Source organism: Dioscorea cayenensis, chromosome 20 (genome assembly GCF_009730915.1).
Source record: "Dioscorea cayenensis subsp. rotundata cultivar TDr96_F1 chromosome 20, TDr96_F1_v2_PseudoChromosome.rev07_lg8_w22 25.fasta, whole genome shotgun sequence".
NCBI lineage: Eukaryota > Viridiplantae > Streptophyta > Magnoliopsida > Dioscoreales > Dioscoreaceae > Dioscorea > Dioscorea cayenensis.
This window is the reverse complement of record NC_052490.1, coordinates 30659976-30669611: the sequence shown is the minus strand read 5'-3', so window position 1 is coordinate 30669611 and position 9636 is coordinate 30659976. Positions and strand designations below refer to the sequence as shown.

At 34.1% G+C, this 9636-nt stretch overlaps 3 long non-coding RNA genes across 3 annotated transcripts; 2 read left to right on the top strand and 1 right to left on the bottom strand.

Annotated features, from left to right (window-relative positions):
- Positions 1-3263: 3263 nt before the first annotated feature.
- On the top strand, positions 3264-4738 carry LOC120251594. Its single transcript, XR_005533453.1, has 3 exons — positions 3264-3826; positions 4355-4454; positions 4602-4738. It is a non-coding gene; the product is annotated as an uncharacterized LOC120251594 (long non-coding RNA).
- Positions 4739-4754: 16 nt separating this feature from the next.
- Positions 4755-8828, top strand: LOC120251595. Its single transcript, XR_005533454.1, has 3 exons — positions 4755-4975; positions 5048-5154; positions 8734-8828. It is a non-coding gene; the product is annotated as an uncharacterized LOC120251595 (long non-coding RNA).
- On the bottom strand, positions 6992-7846 carry LOC120251596. Its single transcript, XR_005533455.1, has 2 exons — positions 7573-7846; positions 6992-7373 (listed from the first exon to the last, which is right to left on the bottom strand). It is a non-coding gene; the product is annotated as an uncharacterized LOC120251596 (long non-coding RNA).
- Positions 8829-9636: the final 808 nt, after the last annotated feature.

Below are 9636 nucleotides of genomic sequence, written 5' to 3'. Positions count from 1 at the left end.
TATTGCATATCAAATGTAGCACACAAGGTAAATCCTCATTGCAAAAGACCGGCTTAGGAGGGAGGGTTGCCCACAACTTATATGCACATGGACTCTCTATCAATTAGTCGATGTGAGGCTAATTGTAGGTTCATTACATGGCCCCTCAATTGAAGCCTAATGCCCTTGTCATACTCTAGTGCGAAACCAGCTAGCCAGTCTAGACGCCTACCAAACGAGTTCATCTGGAACCCATACATAGGACAGAGGACCCTAGGGCGAAGCCAGTTTATCTACATCCACCAAGTATGAGTTCACCTAGAAGAATCCACACCCCCAAAAGACCAACTTAATAGAGTGGGTTGCCCACCACTTTTATGCACATGAACTCTCTATTAATTAGATGATGTGAAACTAATGTTGGGTTTATTACATGTTTCTCTTAAATGCATGGGAATTTGAGATGCAAATAAATGTGAATGATGGTAATCGGATAAGAGTGTAATAAAATTTGTTGGTAATTTTTTTGATAAGTCACCAAACTATGGTCTATTTTCACTTCGGTCATCAAACTACAATTTGAATCAAAATGGTCACCCAACATTAATTTGACTTGACCCGCATGTCATCCGATTATTTCCCAACCATCCCCCCCCCCTCCCTCTTTGCTTGCGTGGCCGCTGGAAAAGCTGAGCCAGCTTCCCTGGAACACGGCAATATGCTTGCTTGGCGTGTCCACATCACCCAAGAGGCACCACATCATCCAACGATGGTTACGTCATTTGAAAGCCTGCTATGTCATCTTGATCTTCTTCCTCCGTGATCTTGTGAGACAAAAACATCAAGGGAGCCGGAAGAAAGTCGAGGCCTTAGTGAGAAGAAGCATCTTAGTGAGAGAAAAATAAGGAAGCTTGTATCCTATCCATGCAAGCTCTCTGTGTGTTATTTAAGCAAACAATTCATTTCAATGTAAACCTTAGCTATATGTTTGAAATTGTGCTGAAGTCGTCATTAGTCGATCACATACATGTTGCATCAAAATGAGCATATAAAAAACATTATATGATCTCTCTAAATATCTTTGCCTCACAATTGTGTACAACTTTCTTGCTTCCTTGCTACCCCCGGGTCTCAAGCTCCCTTGATGTTTTTGTCTCTCAAGATCACGTAGAAAGATGATGAAGATGATGTGGCCATCTTCGGATGATGTGGCACCTTCTAGGTGATGTGAACATGCTAAACAAGCATATATACTGGCGTGTTCCAAGGAAGCTAACTTAGCTTTTCCAGTGGTCACGCAAACAAAAGGGGGCAGAAAACTATCAGGGATCTACTGGTGAAATCTAATTAATGTTGGGTGATCATTTTAATTCAAATTAAAATTTGGTGACCGAAATAAAAATATACCATAGTTTGATGATGTACCAAAAAAACATTACCCTAAAATTTGCATTTACCTTTTTTGAATCCTCATCCGGTCTTCTAGTGAATTTTAGACAAACCTTCTCCTTTATCTTAATTTTTAATTGTTAACACTAAAAATTAAAATAAACGAGATGGTTTATCTAAAAATCATCCGCTCTACTTACATTTCTCTGTTTCTCATGCGTTCGTAAATTCCTTCTCAACATTGTCATGTTACAGAAGTAATCATTATATGCAAAAGCATTAAGATAATTTAGTCATTTGCACTACAAAAAAATTGCCATATACCGACACTTATCTATAGTGACGGTCAAATTTTATAGCTATAAACTGTTTTTACAAACAATACTTTAGAGCTGTCGAGAATAAATAAGATATCTCTCGTCAATTTACGCTCAGATTAGTATAGTATTATGTATTACGACTTTTTATCTATAGTGACGGTCAAAATTCAGTAGCTATAGACTATTTTTTTACCAATAATACTAGATATTCTTCGTGGATTTGAGTTACGTCAGATTATAGCTATTATTGTATTATGCTCTATTACTATAGTGACGATCAAATTCCATAACTATATATATCTATAGTGATGATCAAATTCTGTAGCTATAGATTTTTTTTTACCAATAATAATTTAAAATTGTCAGAATAGAGAAAATATTTCTTGCCAATTTTATACCAACACAATTTTTTTGACTATCGGAATAAATCAAATATTTACAAATGCATATTCTTCCATTAGTATAGCTAATATCAATGCTTATCTATAATGATGATTAAATTTTTGTAGGTATAGACTATTTATACTAACGAAATTTTTATAAGCATTAGAAGAAATTAAACGTTTAATGACACTTTATTTTCCTATTGGTATAAATATTCTTATATTGATTATTATATATAGTGACTGGTCAAATTATGTAATATAAATGGTTCATCCTAATAAAAAAATTTATAAATATCGGAATAAATTGGACATTTTGCTAATAGTTATGTTTAAAATATATGTAGTATATTAAAAATATATTTTATTAAAATATATGAAAATAAACATTTATAAAAATAATTTTTTAATTGTTATTTTACTAATAATATTAATTATTATAAAAGTTATGTTTTAGACAATATATATTATATTTGTTTTAAAAATTGACTGTGTTACATGTACAATTATTTTAATAATTCATTAAAATTTATAAATCTAGTTATTTAACATCGAAATTTACCCTAATCTTTTAATGGTTTAACATATTAAAAAAATGTCTAAATAATTCTTCAACAACTCATTGTATATTAACATATTTATATATATATATAAAAAAATCATCGCTGTCTTTCTCTCTCAACTTCTCTTTTTTAAGAAAAAATAAATAAAATTTTCAAAATTATTAAATGAATTTTTAACTCAATTATTGTTTTTTTTTTCCAATATGGACAAAGTATCAAAGCACAAATACACCCCATCACAATCATGCACCGGAAAAAACCAAACTTTCAATTTTTTCGTAATGTCAATAACTTTATTGTTGAGTTAATCAAAATATATTTTTAGATGGATACATACCAAATTTAGAGATTAAATATATATATATAATTAATTCCATCATCATATATCCACCCTTTTCACTTTGTACTCTTTTTGGATCTATTGACCAAATTGATGATAAAAATTATTACTTTATGGAATCTCTGCCATTGATGATGCAGTTTAATTACAAATAGAAATTGCACATAATAATAATAATAATAATAAAAAGACAATTGAAAGAAGTAGTACTTTGCCAGCACAAAGCTTGAAAAACAGAACCAAAAAAATTTTTGAAAGTTAAAAAAATGAGGAGGGAGTTGGAAAAATGGAATAGCAGAGGCAGAGAGGTAGGTGAGAGGACATTGTAAGTAATTCCTCTCTTTCTCTCTCTCTTTGTCATTTGATACCCCAAAAAGAGTTTCACATGCACCAATCAAAATCGGAATCAAGCGCGAACGAAGGTCTTCGGAAAACTCCGTCACGGCCGGACAATCAAAATCTAGGTATAAATCCTCATACTCCATTAGCTAGGGCATTTCTATCCGGTGAGAGTAGTGGTTTAGGGCAGTGAAGATGGAGATGAAGAGGCCGGTAGTGATGGTGGTTGAGGGATGGAGTGAGGAAGCCGGTAGTGATGGTTGTTGAGGGATGGAGAGAGAGAGAGAGCGAGAGAAAGATGGAGATGAGGGAGGCCGGTAGTGATGGTGGTTGAGGGATGGAGTGAGGAGGCCGGTAGTGATGGTTGTTGAGGGATGGAGAGAGAGAGAGAGAGAGTGAGTGATGAGCGGTAGTGGGAAGACTGAGAGGACTTGGTTCGTTCTCGACCCCTGGTTCTTCCCGGCGCTCTCGGCTCTCTTGCTCCGCCCTCACCGCCCTCACGATCCCGCCAATGTAAGCCCTAAATCCCCGATCTCCTGATTGCTCTATCAGTGTTGATTCTCGACGTGTTTCTAGCCCTAGATCAACCGGTCTCGTCTTATCGATCCCCTTTTTTTGATGGGCTATGAATAGTGATGTTTCTTGCTGGATTTTTTTATTTTTTTGGGTTTTTAGGTTGAATTTTTGTTGTTTTGATTTGGATCTTGATTTTTTCTTTTTCGGGGTTTTTATCTTTTGCCCTTCTTGGAGATTTTCATGTGTTGCATAGGGGTTCTGTTCTCTCTCTTTTAAAGATTGATTTTTAGTAATTGTGAAGATCTTGTAGCCTGGGGACTGGATTGTTTGGATTTGTTGAAAAAAATGGAAATTTTTTTAGGGCGTTTGGGATGGATTTTTGTTGTTGTGCTTGAAAAATTTAGGGTTTCTGTTCGCTCCGGGTCATGGAGTGTCCTATGAATTGGTTGAGTTGTAGGCGTGGAATTGTTGTAGTGGTTTTCGTGCATTATGCGTTTAGACTTTGAAATTTAAACTGTATTGAAGGACGACCATGAGTGATGATGGAGAGAGGACGTGCCCCCTCTGTGCGGAGGAGATGGACCTCACTGACCAACAACTGAAACCTTGCAAATGTGGATATGAGGTGTGTAACTTGAACAGAACTTTGTTTTTGTTGTTTGGATAAAAATATCATACTCAGCCGAGTTAAATGCTGCCCCTCTTTTGTTATATTGACATTTAGTGTTTTGCAGTATGTGCTGAATCTTCTATTTTTCTGTGCAAACTCTAGTTCTCAATTCGACGGTGTTGTGCTCGATGTGGATAGTGGGGGTGTGCGGGAGCCAGTACAGCAGTGCTTGTGGGATTGTCAGGTGTTGGTTTTCAGGGAAGCACGCCTACTTGGAGGGGATTCCGACGAGTTGGGGAGCACACGCAGGCGTTGCTGGAGGAGTTGTAGGAGGAGTTTGGGTTTTTGAGGGTGAAGAGGGTGATGGTGGTTTGTAGGGTGGTGGCGGGGAGGGTGGCGCATGGCGCACTGCAGTGGTTTGACTGTGTATTGTATTTTATATATCAATTGCTTTAACTTTTGTTTGCAGATGTCTCAACCACAACTATAGTAGGACCTGGCCCAGTTATAGACTTTCTCAAATTGATTGGTCAAAAGTAAGTTGAAATTGGGTTAAATGCTGCTATTTGTTCTGATCTCAGCATTTTACCTAATGATCATTTTCCTAGATTGATAGGCAAAACGGATACTGAAGAATTTAAGGATAAAAGCTCCTTCTTCAAACACAGAGTATAGGATTGTTGGTTTGAGTGAACTGCCACTGCAAACATCAATTGTGAGTTGTTTACTAATGGAGTACCGAGCATTTTTTTCTTATTGTATAGGGTGATTTCTATCAAGCTATCTAGTGATTTGAAGAATGTGGTAAGGATTATGACCAATTTGTGAATTGACTTTTTTTGCTAATATGGTAATGATATGTTGATTTTTCTTAGATTTATTCTCTTCTTCCGTATTTTTCTTAAGATTAAAATCTGTTGATACTGATGCTAGAAATGATGAACTTGTTTCATGCTTGACTTTTTGCTAATATGGTAATGATATGTTGTTTCATGCTTGATTTTCTTAGCTTCAACCATCCTTGTTGATGTCATGGTAGAATTATACCCACCTCTTCAACATTCCAATGATTAACAATACTGTTAAGAGAATATACTTGTCACAATATTTTAGTTTGGAGTAATTGGAAATTTTTCATCCCAAGACATTCAAGCAACAGCATGTTGTCCAATGGATTTTTCCTAAACACAATGATTGGGAAACCAGAATTTTTATCAGACTGAAAAGAAAGCACCAAAAAAAACATGTCCTTTTTTTCCTTACTGTTCATCAAAGAATAACTTGTTGCATTAACTAAACAAAGAATGGTAGACTCAGACATATGAAGGACTGTCACTGATACCTCTTCAACACTCCATGATAATTAACAATACTGTAAGAGATTCTCCCTACTTGCATTACCTGGAGTTGTTGGAAACACAACAATGTAAATTGCTGGATGGATTTCCAAAGACAAATAATTGAGAAACTAGATTCTTATCAAGGACTTGAAGATTGTTTGAACTAAGTGCACAATTTCTCAATTTCCACTTAAGTCCAATATACCAAACTGTTAAAAACATTTGAGTGCTTCTTATTGGAAATAAAGCCTCAAACATGCTTTTCATGTTAATCCAAATCCACAGTTTGGTCGTAGTAGCAAAAACAGTTACTTTGGATAAGGGAGACATTCAAAAGTTGAATGGCCATTGATATTTCAGCTATTTTATCTTATGCTGAATTTTTGAAGAAATACAAGGGACTGGAATCTGTCTCATGGGATTATTAAGGACATTGTCATAGTGATGTTTTGAAATTCTATTTTCTTTCATGTAGTGACTTCATGTCAATACTATTTTACTTACACTTCTCTTTTGTGTAACAAACTATCATCAACCAGCTTTAGCGTGACATTTTGTGCTTTTTTTTTGTTGATGCTCTCCTTGTGGTTCCACCTTGCAAAGTTCTGGATGATTTTTTTTTCCTGAAAGAGAATGTTTCCTTTCTACCATGATTTACGTCTCTCTATATAAAAGTCAAATGCGTTTATCAGACACAACCATTCCAGTGATCCAGATTTGTGCATCTTGAAGAACTTTATCTGATATAGTGTCAGTCTCCATCAATTTTTTGGTTGGCCTTATCCCTTCGATTGGTTTCTTTTTGTATAATTAGAATTCTAATAATGCAACTAGAGGTGAAAAATCTAATTTCCCATTTGAACAATCAATATGTCTAATTCTACAATTGTGTTGGTGTTGTCCCTTCAAATGGGTCATTAAATGTGCCGAGAATCAATAGATAAAATGTTCGATTCTGATTAATGCTTCTCAAGTTGCAGATTTGATTAAGATGCCATTCTCTTAATCTTTGGAAATTCTTTCTTCTTGGTTCTCTATTTCTGTTTAACTAGTGTTCTTCGGTTTACATTCTTATTAAGAAGGATAGAAAACAGGTGTTCTTCAAACAATTTTCACCATTTTTTTTTTCTGCATTTTGTACTGTATGGTAATTGCCAACACCAAGTACACCTTTTATGTCCATCATCCATGACAAAGAGATTCAGAGGCTTATAGTAAAGGTTTAGTATTATTTAGTACATATGTTATGAAGTAGTATCCTTGTGTTCAAGTAATTTTATAGTGAAATTTCCAATGCTTGCCATGATTCATACAAATTCAGATTCCTTAGGCTCCACAGCACTGGTTTGAAGAGCATTAGAGTCTGAATTATTCTTTGGTATTTTTATCTGAAGAAGGTTCTCATCATCAATGTATGCCTCTATCTTCTTCCAATTCGCATCCTCTGGCAGCTCGATACGTCTAACATATCCATGCTCCCACCAGCGGCCTGCTTTCCAATCCATTGATTCAGATTCTCTGCCCCTCCATTGCCCGCTTATCTCAACAACCTTTCCCTTTTCACCAGCGATCTCAACCTCACATTTCTTTGTACCTAATCAAGAATCCATGGCATTTTTCAAGAGTTTATTTAGTATATAATTAAAGACAAACACTGCTTTTTTCTTCATTATCATAAATGACAAAACTTTCATATAATAATTAAAAGTAGCAAGTGCAAGTGATGGAACTATAAGAGCTAAGAGAGGGAATAACTGAGACTCGAATAACATATACAATGATGAAGCACATACCTTTTTTTTTTTATGGCTTTTAATCAGATGAACTAAGACTGAGAATAGTATATCATCTATCATGTTTTTAGCGTTTGATGCTATGATCAACAATGTTGAATACAAAGATGGAAGAAGATATAATCCTTCTTATAACTTTTTTCTTTATCATGAGAAGAAGTTTACAAAGACTTACTTGGAAGTTCAGCTCTCAAGATATTGCTGAACACGCAAGTGTGTTTGTGGGTTCACAACATCAACAGAGCAACCACACATCATGTGCAGTATCTTTTAGGTTGGGTCACCTAAAAACCTAACACTCTTTGTATATTAATGCAGGCAAGGTTAAGTGTTGCATAAAAACAATTTTCTTCATCGTTCTTCTTTGAAGTAGATACTTGCATTCTTAAGTTAGGTAAGAATTCAATTTATAACTTGTCAACATGCAAACAAATATGTTAAGTTCATAGGAAAATTTGGAGGAAGAGATTTATTTCTAGTTTAAAAATTAATGTTTTCGATTTCTGATATCGATATTCATAGGAAAATTTGGTTCTTTGGGACTTTTGGTATCTCTATTGGTGTTTGTTTTTTTTTTCTTGAAAGGAAGAGTGATATTTCTATTCCACAATGTCTTTGTTTCTGGTCTGGATTACTTGAATGGTGAATTTACTTATTTGTTTTTTTTTTTTTGTGTTAATGAGGAGAAATCTTATCTCTCCCGGTATTCTTTATTTCATGGTAACTGTTTTTTGTGATGGAATGGAGTATTTCTTTTAGATGGGTTGTTATGTGAATAGAAATTGAGTACTTTTTCCTTGCTGATTAATTTTTTAGTTTTTCACTGAAGGATGAGAAATGCTTGTATTTCAGAACTTAACATATTTGATTCTTGTACTTCTCCTCTCACAAATGTTTATATGAACTATTATGGTATCTCTCATGGCATTCTATTTTTTATGGTTTGTGATGGTTTTTGTTGTGCAGTGTTTTTTTAAATAGATGGTAATGTGGAGAGAGAGATCATTTATTCTTAAAAGTGTCAACAAAAACCTTATAATAACTCTTCTATTATAGATGAACTGGATTTGATTCCATTGCATGTTCAACTTTTTTTGCATATATGGTGAATTTTTTGCAAGCTCTCAAATTTGAATGTTTATTTTTATTCCTGCAAATCAGGTGATGAGACATCCAGAGACTGGGACAAAGCATGGTCAAGTTTCAGAAATAAAGGGAAGAAATCAGCAATGAGAAAAATTACCTCCCTCTAATGCTTGTTTTGAGTTTTTATTTTTTTCCACATGATTACTAGGATGTTCTGATCAATGCCTACATAGATTTTTCTTTTATGGATTAGAGTGTTTATGTTCGTTTGGCAGTTGACTTTGGATGCTTGTGAGCTTTTCTATAAAAGTGTATGGTTTTGTGTTCTGGTTCATCACCAGTCTTTTTGTAACTCTTTGGTAAATTGACCAGACTTTTTGATCTATATGCTTACTGCCTTTTGATATCTGTCCATCAGAATGTTTCATTATTTAATTATTTTGGAGGTTGCTAATGGTGTTAGAACTGTGAATATGTGGTTTTATTTTTGTCTCTCCTGTATAAGTGCTTATTTTATAAATTAAATAATTGTATGAATATAATGATGATATTATGTGTCAGTAAAAAGACCATCATATCCATCACTAAAAGCTTTGAAAATTTATATTAAAATAGAGATATAGTGACGGTATTATCTGTTAGTAAAAATTTATAAAAAATTCATCCCATAGATGTATTGATGGTATTATCTGTCAGTAAAAACTTCTAAAATTTTTTCACTAAAGCTATACTGACGGTATTATCCGTCAATAAAAAATTTTAAAAATTTCAACATTATAGATATAATGACGGTATTATCCATCAATAAAAACTTTTAAAAACTTCATCCCTATAGCTATACTAACGATATTATCCGTCAGTAAAAACTTTTAGAATTATTTAAGAATAAGGATAAAGTGACGGACATTTCTGTCAGTATAGGTTACAACAACATATTCTTTGCTGTCAGTATATGCCAATGGGATATTGCAACAGGCT